Genomic DNA, 11,875 nt, shown 5'->3' with positions numbered 1-11,875 from the left:
TTATTTAGGAGACATGGAGCAGACATTGATGGTGTCCCATGCTACATGTCCTCAGCCCAACTCTGCTTCCAGCTACACTGTGCGGTGGGAGCTTTCATGCAGACCACCTCCCACCTCAAATACTCATGGGTCTCAGCTTTTTGCCTTAGGGATCTCTCCAAAGTGTAAGGAGCTTGCTCATTCTGCCCATATGTCCAGGGCTGGAAGTGTGAGGGAGTTGTGGTGTCCACAGTAACCAACACCATTGCAGGCAGGGTAGATGCCCACCCTAGTCCTCAGACCACAGCTCTAAGTTTCATTTCTGCATGGCTCCCCTAGCGGGCCTGAGCTTCTCCACAGAGCAGTAACCAGCTCAATCCAGAACCCTTTATTGGGCTTCCTTCCTTTCCTGTCTCACCTTTCTCTCTGGCTTCCTGGAATCACCTCCCAAATAAGTTTCCTGGGCCTATATCCTTGTCTTAAGTCCCTGTGTAGGGTGAACTCAAACTAAGAAGAGCTGATTAATTTGGAGGGTTTTATGGAGGCTCATCTTTAACATAAGCTTACATTTGACTAGCATTTGTCCATTCCGCAAATACCTCTCAGAGTCTATTGTGTGCTAGGCAAGGATTTTAGCTATTGAACAAAACAGAGTATCTGTCCTCATGATCCTTCCACATACCTCTTTTAAACCTCACAACAGTGAGTTAGATATTATTTTTATCCCCATTTTATGTATAACTAATGTGATTGAGGATTCTCAGCTCTTTGAAGGATATAAATATAAAACAATTTAATCTTTCTGAATACTGCTAAATTTTCTTGGTGGATTGGGGAGGGGGCCAGATTTCTTCCCAATTTCTCCTGGCTTATGATTAAACAAATTCATTCCAGTTTTATGAATCACTCCCATGCATTTCAAAATTCAAATCTCATAATCAATTCTAGTTTCCTCTTTTCTCCCTTGGCTGCACATTGGCATCACCTACAAAAGTTACAAATCCTAACACTTAGGCCCTAGTGCCACAGATACTGATGCCGTTGGGCTAGGGTGTGACAGGGGTGTAAACGCCTCCAGGTGATTCTAATGTGCAGCCAGCCAGGCCAGAGATGAGGAGATATTCTCCACTGCTCCCTGTCCTCTGGTTGCCAATCTCGTGTTGGAGCCCATTTCCGCTGGTCACCACCATTGATCTGGCTTGCTGTCCATAGGCTTAGAGAGTACAGGCAGCATCCAACAGGCTCCACGGATGTCTAGCAGCGCCTTGGGGAGAGTGCTTCTGATACTTTGCTGAACTTTCAGCTGACCTTTGGCCTATAGCCCCAGTTTCTCCAACAAGCCTGAGGGCTCTAACCTCGTTTGTTCTGAGGACCCGGTCAAGTGTAGTTTATGCATCTCTCAGGGCTCAGGCACTGTAGGGGCCATTGCCACTGTCTCTCTGCCTGGCTATCCTACCAGCAGTCCCCGTGGTCAGGCAGACACTAAGGCACATGATGTAAACCCCTTCTTCATGCGTACCCCTCATCTGCCAAAGAGATGAGGGATTCTCTTGGGGTCTTCTTCCATTTGCTTTGGGGGATGGAGCCGGTAGTGCCACCCTCTTTTCAGGTCAGTTAAGGTAAGAGATGTCTTTCTACAAAATTCTTTTGCTTCTGGGGGTGGGAAAGGGGTGTTGATGATTGTGGAAGGGCAGTGGCAGCCGAAATGGCTCTTCAGTAAACCCTGAAATGGTTGCTGCTGGTGAGTTTTGAACGTGCTACACAGGATACTTGGCCCCTTTTGTTCTTTGTCATGGGCTTTGTTACCAATTCCAGAAAAACAAGAGCCTCCCGTAAAGACCCTCTTTCCATTTTGTTACATCCAGGTGAACAGAAGGGATAGGTCCAGGTTGAGGTTACCATCTAAGGTCACACTCTAAGCAGCAGGCCTGAAACTTGATACTGGCTTCTCTCCCTGTGCCGCTCACAGAGGGCATGGAGGTCCTCGGGGTGAGTGAGTGGGAGCGGAAGCTGGCGTTCCTTCTTGAAATATCAACTTTTGAGGAAAATTGACTGTTTTTATAGTTAAACAAATATGAGTCATGAAATAGGATGTGAAATTTAGATCAATTGGAAAAATAAATCATGAGAAATTTTCTGTTTGTGGTGGGGTTTTTTGAATTTCATGATCTGTGTGGGTTAACCTTGATCATGTTTACTCATTTCTGCTCCTATAGTAAGAAAGTTCCAGCAACAAGAATTTGTACTAGGCAATATAGCACCTCCCTCAGTACTGGGAAATGCCAATTCATGTGCCCTATTCCTGTTCTTGGGAGGGCTAAAAAACCACTAGGAAACATGTATGAGGTGTGTCTGTGGAGGGGAATGGTTTGTGGTTGTGGCAATCAACTTAGATGATACTGTTGGAGGAGGCCATTGAGAGGATGTGACCCCTGGTTGACCTGAGAACTGGACTGGGCAATCAGAGGCTCCTGTTAGCTCCTCCCTGTCCTTGCAAGGTGTGTTCTATGTGCCTTCCCTGAGCTAGAAGCTGCCTCAAGGACTCAAGGACGCAGCCTTGAGAGAGTAAGGTGCTGCGACCATCTGGACTATACATGACTGAACCCAGTTAAGGCCTCTGTATAAATTTAAGATTCTGGTGAACAAATGCAGAGATCTACTCAAGGTTCATAAATAAGTTCCCTTGCTTATCAAACCTGCCAGCTACCAAGCTGGAGTGGCCTGCCTCTTTCTTGTCTGTTCTTGTCCTCTATGTATGGGAGTGGGTTTCAGATTTCAACAGGGAAACTCCCAGGGTTGCAAACTAACAGTTGGCAAGGCAGCCAGGAAATGGAAGAAATGGCTCTTGGGAAAGAGGCATCCTGGGAGAACATCCTGGAGTGACCATGGATCTCTATGTGGGGAAGGGTGGCATGTATATGACATACTTGTGGACTGACATATGAATACTGGGATGCCCAGAAAATGCAGGCTGGTCCAATGTGCTGCTTTGAGGAAGTGCACAGAGTGCACTGCAGCCAAGAAGGGAAAAGAGTGGCTCTGCAGTGGGCTGGCCTCTGCTGTGGGCAGTTCGGCTGGACACTGATGTCCAACCAGAGGCTGAAGCTCGAGTTAGGAAATTGGAAGAAGAGCTGAGGTTAAAAAAGAACATGTTGTCTACTTCTCTGCTACCTTCAGGGCTGCAGATGAGGTAGGAGAAGAGGATAATAAATAGAAGACCTTAGTGTGTCCTTTTGCAAAACTAGGAGGGCACAAACTGCCTGGGATTAAGTTCTGGGAGCTCCTGATAAAGCCTCTTTCTTTGGTCTCTCCTTGCTCTCCGTGTAAGATTGGTGGGGGGATGGCGCAGTTTCAGATTTCACTTGAGGACCTCCCAGGGTCAGGAAACAACAGAAAGAGCTAAGATTGAACAAAAGGGATTCTAAAGCTTTCAGGTTCAGGGATAGTCCCTTACAGTGAAGTTTGCTTTTGAAGTGTTTCTGATGCTAATTCATACCAAATATAATGTACACGTGATTTATACCTTTGCAACTGGGACAGGGAAGATGAAGAAGGGAGAGGACAGATACAATTAATGTTAAACTCATTTTCATCAGCTTAAAAATATATGACCTTGTTAGGGGGGAGTGGCAAATTTTCCTGTTCATTCTTCTTTGCTTAGATGGGGAATGGTGAATATCTTTTAATTCTCCAGTCAGCGATGTTACGCAGTGGCCACCTGGAGAGTCTGTTGAGAATGATTCTGAGGCCATAAACAGGTGTGAGATTAATTATCAAAACCGGTCATGGGTTTAGGAGGGGAGAACAGCTGTACTTCTAAAATGTATATGCCATCCTTGGTCCAGTTTCATCTTTTTTTTTTTAAAATTAGTTTCAGCTGTAAACACAGTACAATAGTTATACTTTTTACCCCTTGAGGTGACAACGCCCCTCCCCCAATCTGCTGCCCCACTTCCCCCCAATATTATACATATCTATTACAATTCCCTTGACTCCACTCCCACACTATACGCCACATCCCATGACTATATATATATTCACTTATAGTTGACATACAATATTATACAACATCAGCTTCAGGTGTACAGTGCAGTGCTCAAGCCTCTACCCCATCTATGATGTGGTCTCCCTAACAAGACGTGACCACCTGACACCCTATAAAATATTTACAACATTATTAATTATATTCCTCGAACTATCTTTCATATCCCTGTGGCAATATTGTAGTTACCCATTTATGCTGTCTAATCCCTTCCCTTTCTCTCTCATCACCGCCCCCCTCCCAACTAGCAACCATCAGTTGTTCCTCTATATCTCTGAGACTATTTCTGTTTACTTTGCTCGTTCATTCAGTTTTTTAGATTCCACTTATAAGTGAAATCATATGGTATTTGTCTTTCTCCAACTGACTTATTTCACTTAACAGAATTGTCTCTAGGTCCATCCATATTGTCCCAAATTGTACGATTTCATTCTTCTTTATAACAGAGTAGTACTCCATTGTATAAATGTACCACAGTTTCTTAATCCAGTCATCTACCGATGAGCATTTCGGTTGTTTCCAAGTCTTGGCTATTGAGAATAACACTGCAATAAACATAGGGGTACATATATTTTTTCAAATTAGTGTCTTGGGTTTCTCTGGGTCATACAGTAGTTCCATTTCCAGTTTTTGAGATACCTCCATACTGATTTCCATAATGGCTGCACCAATCTGCAGTCCCACCAACAGTGCACCAGGGTTCCCTTTTCTCCACAGCCTCGCCAGCATTTTTTGTTTGTTGATTTTTTGATGATAGCCATTCTGACCGGAGTGAAGTGGTATCTCATTGTGGTTTTTATTTGCATTTCCCAAATGATTAGTGAGGTTGAACATTTTTTCATATGCCTGTTGGCCATCTGTATGTCCTCTTTAGAGAAATGCCTCTTCATATCCTCTGCCCATTTTTCAATTAGCTTGTTTGTTTTTTTGGTGTTGAGTTGAATGAGTGTTTTATAAATTGTGGATTTTAGCCCCTTGTCAGATATATCATTGACAAATATCTTCTCCCATTCAGTAGGCTGCCTTTTTGTTTTCTTGATGATTTCCTTTGCTGTGAAAAAACTTTTAAGTTTGATGTAATCCCATATGTTAATTTGTTCTTTTATTTCCCTTACCTGAGGGGATAGCTCAGTAAAAATATTACTCAAGGTAATGTTTGCAAATTTGCTCCCTATTTTTTCTTCTAGGAGTTTATGGTTTCAGGTCTTACATTTAAGTCTTTAATCCATTTTGAATTTGTTTTTGTTTATGGTGTAAGTAGGTGGTCCAGTTTCATTTTTTTTGCACGTGTCAGTCCAATTTTCCCAGCACCATTTATTAAATAGACTATCTTTACTCCAATGTAAATTCTTGCTTGAATTGTCATAGATTAAATGAGCGTATATGGATGGGTTTATTTCTGGGCTATCTATTCTGTTCCATTGATCTATGTGTCTGTTTTTATGCCAGTACCATACTGTTTTGATTACTGTAGCCTTGTAGCATGATTTGATGTTGGATAGTGTGATACCTCCTGCTTTGTTCTTATTTCTCAAGATTGCTGTGGCTATTTGGGGTCTTTTATCGCTCCATATAAATTTTCGGATTATATGTTCTATTTCTGAGAAAAATGTTCTTGGTAGTTTGATAGGAATTCATTGAATCTATATATTGCCTTAGGTAATATTGACATTTTAACTATACTAATTCTTCCTATCCATGAACATGGTATGTATTTTGATTTCTTTGTATCTTCTTTGATTTCTCTCTTCAACGTGTTATAATTTTCTGAGTACAGGTCTTTTATTTATTTGGTTAAATTTATTCCTAGGTATTTTATTGTTTTTGAAGCAATTGTAAATGGGATTGACTTCCTGATTTCTTCTTCTGATAGTTTATTATTGGTGTATACAAATGCAACTGATTTCTGAATGTTAATTTTGTATCCTACTACCCTACTACATTCATTTATCAGTTCTAACAGTTTTTTGGTGGAGTCTTTGGAATTCTCTCTATATAGTATCATGTCATTTGCATGTATTGACAATTTTAATTCCTCCTTTCCAATTTGGATGCCTTTATTTCATTTTCTTGTCTATTGCTGTGGCCAGAACTTCCAAAACTATGTTGAATAGAAGTGGTGAAAGTGGGCAGCCTTGTCTTGTTCCTGATTTTAAGGGGAAAGCTTTTAGCCTTTCCCCATNTTCTGTTTCTTCTTGGTTCAGACTTGGTAGATTGCAAGCTTCTAGAAATTTATCCATTTCTTCCAGATTGTCAAATTTGTTGGCATATAGTTGCTCGTAGCATTTTTTTTTATACAATTTCCTGTATTTCTGTGGCATCTGTTATCACTTCTCCTCTTTCAGTTCTGACTTTATTAATTTGGGTCATCTCTCTTTTTCTTGATGAGTCCTGCTAAGGGTTTGTCAATTCTGTTTATGTTTTCAAAAAACCAGCTCTTGGTTTCATTGGTCTTTTGTATTGTTTTTTTTGGTCTCTATTTCATTTATTTCTGCTCTAGTCTTTATTATTTCCTTCCTTGTACTCCTTTTGGGCTTGTTTTGCTGTTCTTTCTCCAGTTCCCTTAGGTGTAAAGACAGTCTGTTGATATGAAATTGTTCTTGTTTCTTTAGATAGTCCTGCATTGCTATGAATTTTCCTCTTAGCACTGCTTTCGCTGCATCCCATAGATTTTCAGTTGTTGTGTTTTTATTGTCATTTGTCTTGAGATAGCTTTTGATTTCTTCCTTGATCTCAGTTTTGACCCACTCGCTATTTAGGAGATGTTATTCAGCCTCCATGTATTTGTGTGCTTTCCAGGTTTCTTTTTATAATTGATTTTTAGTTTTATAGCACTGTGGTCAGAGAAGATGCTTGATATGATTTCAATCTTCTTAAATTTATTGAGACTGGTTTTGTGTCCTAACATGTGGTCTATCTTGGAAAATGTTCCATGTGCACTTGAGAAGAATGTATATTCTGTTGCTTCGTGGGAAATTCTCTAAAAATGTCAATTAAATCCAACTGGTCTAAAGTGTCATTTAAGGCCACTGTTTCCGTGTTGATTTTCTGTCTGGAGGATCTGTCCATTGGTGACAACGGGGTGTTGAAGTCCCCTACTATGATAGTGTTGCTGTTGATCTCTGTCTTGATGTCTGTCAAAATCTGTTTTATATATTTAGGAGCGCCTATGTTGGGTACATAGATGTTTACTAGGGTTATGTCCTCTTCTCAAATCGTTCCTTTTATTATTATGTAGTGTCCTTCTTTGTCTTTTATTGGAGTCTTCATTTTAAAGTCTATTTTGTCTGAAATAAGTATTGCTACTCCAGCTTTTTTCTCATTTCCATTTGCATGAAATATCTTATTGCATCCCTTTACTTTCAGCCTGTGTGTGTCTTTTGATCTGAGATGAGTCTCTTGTGAACAGCATATGCATGGGTCCTGTTTTCTTATCCACTCAGCCAGTCTACGTCTTTTGATTGGAGCATTTAATCCATTCACATTTAAAGTGATTATTGATAGGTGCATATTTGTTGCCATTTTGTTATTTGTATTTCTGATCTTCCTGGGCTAGCTTGTTTTCCCCTTTCTTCTGTTTAAAAAAGCCCTTTTAACATTTCCTGCAATGATGGCTTGGTGGTAATGAATTCCTTAAGTTTATTATTTTCTGAGAAGCTCTTTATCTCTCCTTCAATTTTAAGTGATAGCCATGCTGGATAGAGCAATCTTGGTTGTAGGCGTTTACTTTGAATATTTCCTGCCACTGCCTTCTGGCATGCAGAGTTTGTGTAGAAAAGTCAGCTGTTAGTCTAATAGGAGTTCCTAGTTTCATCTTAATTATTTGTATTCACTAGATGAGGCATCCTGAAAGTCTTTCAAAGTTTTTAATTTACTAGGTGTTATCATTCAGGTTCTTGGTTGCAAACTACAAGAACTTAAGCAGAAAACAAAAATGTATTGTAGGATATTGGATAGTTCACTGAATCTCCAGGAAGACAGGAGAAACTAGCTCAGAAAATGGGCAGCACCCATGATCAGCTAGGCAGGATACTCTGGTGCTCCCCACTGCCTCCAGTACCACCATTGCTCTGGGTCCTTCCCTGTAACACTCTTGGACTTTGAAAAAAAGGGTTTCTTTATTTGTTTTTTTAACTTTTTATGAAAAATATCAAGTATATACAAGAGTCACAAAATATAACGAAGCTACATGCATCCATTTCCAGTTTCCCTGATTATTACAATTCTAACAATCTTATTTAATCTGTCACCCATTTAAAATTATTGTTATATTTTGCTGGAATATTTTGAAGCAATCCCAAATATCATAAGTCACATGTAAATACTTTATAGTTTTCACTATTGACTTAAAGAAAAAAACTTACCCATAACACTACTATTACCCTAATTTAAGATGCCATCTTTCCTATAAACTAAACTTTTGCAGAACTCTAATTATTAGTCAATCCTTTGATTAGTTCCTCAAGGTCCATCATCACGTGCCTATACCTTTCAAGCCAAGAAACTGGGAGAGGAAATGTGTATCCCTTTGGCATCCTTGATGGGAGATGGGACCACACGTCCCAACTATCTTGGGTCACTTCCATAGAAGAAGGATGTACACATCCTGGGCAGACAAAATGAGAGATAAGGCATAGTAGAGATAGGGATGTACTAACACAACCAGCACAAGTAGCCACTTGTCAAAATTGTATTTCCTAATTGCCTTTGACTTATAGCCTAGCATTCTTCTATAACTTGATAAAAATACTTTGATAGTCATTAAGCTTTGACTTCAAGTGATATGGTTTCCACCTGGATAGAAGGCTATTTTCTTCTGGGGAGGTTTATTAGCAATTTTATATGTAAATCTATGCATACTTTCTTTTGATATATTCTCTTGGGAAAAATTACACTAAGAAATTATTAATGTACATGAAAACAACAGTTAATATTCCCAGAGGATAATGGAGGGATTGAATATTTTTACATATTTTAAGGCATCCACCAATATCACTTGAGGGTGAGAAAAGAATGTTAAAATAATAATTTTTCCTGTTGAGATGTTTTAAAATTTTGATCAATGAATATGTTTATATTTGCCAGAATAAAAATAAAGGTTGTGGACTACAGACTTTCCAGCAGTAAGATGGAGTTAACTGCAGGCTTTTGGCTTTATCTGGTAGAATCCTTATTTAATGCAAATTTATAACATTTTCCTTGTATAAGAAGTGGGATGCATAATTTTTCTTTATCTTCTTGTTTTGAATCAAATGTTCACCTTCATTTGCACTTTACATTGTCTTGTATTGTTTTTAACCTTCATCACCATCACCAGAGATCATAGGTGATAACCACAATCTAATTTTTAACATCAGCCAACACTAGGGACCAAAATTATAAAAAATAAGTAAATTCAACAAATGTCTGTTGATTGGTATAGATATAACCATCATGGAGATGAAAGGCATAGCAAGGTACTCCATTCTCAAGGGAGTCAGGGGAGATGAGATGCAAAACATGTAAGATGCAGGTATTAGACAGGAGCTAAAGTAAAAAGCTCTTAGAGTTTGCAGAGGGAAATAATACAATTACTTTTGCCTAGAGAGATCAAGGAAGGCTTTCTGGAGTAGGTGGCATTTGAATTGTACTTTTAATCTAGTTTAAGGGCATTTTATGTGGAAGAAGCACATTTAGGAAAGCAGAGGCAGGCACTAAGAATTGCTTAGCTTAACCTGTGTGTGTGTGTGTGTGTGTGTGTGTGTGTGTGTGTGTGTGTGTGTGTGTGAGATGAGAAAGAGAACAATGTCCCCAATGAGATTCTGACAGAAAACAAGACATTTCAGGGTTTCTGAGAAAAGGCTGTAAGAAACAATGGTTCAAAAGCAGTAATAAACACTACACAGAGAAATCGTCGTTGTCACATAACATCTTTCTGGCTGGCAGTGCCCTGGTGGAGGTGTATAGCTCTACCTGGCCCCAGCTCCAAGGGGAGGTCAGCCACAGCAGGCCCAGGGTAGGGAGGTTGTCTGTTGGGCCAGTGCTGACAGGCTGCACCAACTGGCCTCTCCTAAGCTCCTCTGTGGCCTTACACATATCCCCTTCCCAGCTGGGACTTTCTGTTTCCCAGCAGCAGGAGAATGCATGAAGCCAGAACTAAGTCAGGGTGCTTTGCAGTTGGATCTTGCTTGCAGTTTTGTGCTCAAGTCAGCTGCAGCAGGGTCGAGAGCTCAGCGTGTGAGTACATATCCATGCTGTGTGAGGGAGCAGAAGGCAGCCTGCCTGAGTTTGAATATTGGCTCAAGTGCTTAGAATCTGCGTGATTTTTCAGGCAAGTTGCTTATTTTCTCTGTCAAGGTGCTATCTCATCTGTAAAGCGATGGTAACCATGTTATTTTCTCCCAGGGTTATTTATGTGTGTTCCATTAATAGGCATAAAGTGCTTGGAATGGTGCCTACTGAGTTTTAGCTCTTGCTGGTGCAACAGGCCATGTGGAGGGCACCATGGGTGGGAAGGGGGTGCTGGGGCTGACTTGGGGACACTCTTCAATGTGAGGCCAGGAGTCTGAGGCCAGAGTCGTGCTGCCTGGAGCACCTGGACTTGGCCTGCATGAGGGTATTCATCTCTGAGCTGGGGGTTATTTCGAGGGAATGGGGAGTGAAGTTAGCCCCTTTTTAGGAGCTACAGGGGAAATGGGTCCTTTCTCAGTGGTCACTAAGGCAAGCCTGGAGGATGCCTTTGGTATAGACTAAATGTGCCCGTATCTGCATAAATCTGTCACACAACGAATGTCATGTGATTGATTCAACAGAGTGTAGCCCCTGCTGATGGCAGGTGGGGGCATATAATGGTGACTCCTAAGGACTCGTCCCTGTGCAGGAAACTTCCATTCTAAGACAGTTCATTGGAGCAACAAGGGATTAGAGGATACACTGTTGATAGCTGGCTTGACAACAGGGGCACCGGGTGATCAGGCCAGAAGCCCACTGAAGGGTCCCTGAGCAGGATCGCTTAATGCAAGGAATGGAGAAAGAAAAGAAAAAGTGGGATTAAGAGGGACACTGCCACTGGTGGCGGAGAGTGCCACTGTTTATTGGACACACGCTGGTTATATAGAAAGCAAATTCATTATTTGCAGGCAAATTTCCCTAGCTATGCACAGAGATTTTGGTAGGGAGTTTTAGAAGGGGGCTTTAGGTATAGGCATACAGAAACCAGGAACTAGGGCTGGGGATTTCGGGCCTCCCAAAATCCCCTAAGCAATGAGTCCATAGTGAAACTGTGAACAAGCCTTACAGTGGGCTCTGCAGTTGGCTTGCTGTGGGAATGGGTACTTTTGGGAGCATCTAAGCCTTGTGTATGCAGTTACTAAGCAGGCTCTCTTATCCAGCTGCTCCCTTAGGCATAGGGTCCTGCATAGAGATATGTAGCACATTGCCACAGCCTCAGTATCCCCAACTGTCCTCAATTGGCTCCCAACAATACACATGCGTGTACAGGAAGATAGGCTTGTCAAGGTTACAAGACCAAGAACAAGGTTAAAGAAGCAATATGTGAAAATTCAAGTGACTGTAAAACTTTGAGCCATTTCATGTATCTTGAAAGCATTGCCTTAATCAATACAAAGCCTTACACTGATGTTTTGAAAAAGTTTTACAGAGCAGAAAATGTAAAAGTAAGTTTTCTTCAGTGAAAATCAGTGCCCTGGAACCAGAAAGTCTCCCAATCGCACTGTTGCACATGGGCTGGACCGAGCTTGACCAGGAGGAATAAATTCAGGATGGATTATCCTCTGCAGCACCTCAGGACCCATCTGATTGTATCCAGAAGAAGACAGCCCCAGAGGAAGCCAGCCAGGGTTCAGTGGAAGGATG

This window comes from Hipposideros armiger, unplaced genomic scaffold (genome assembly GCF_001890085.2).
Source record: "Hipposideros armiger isolate ML-2016 unplaced genomic scaffold, ASM189008v1 scaffold_678, whole genome shotgun sequence".
In the NCBI taxonomy this organism is placed as follows: Eukaryota; Metazoa; Chordata; class Mammalia; order Chiroptera; family Hipposideridae; genus Hipposideros; species Hipposideros armiger.
The sequence above is the reverse complement of the archived record's forward strand: the minus strand, read 5'-3'. Positions refer to the sequence as shown.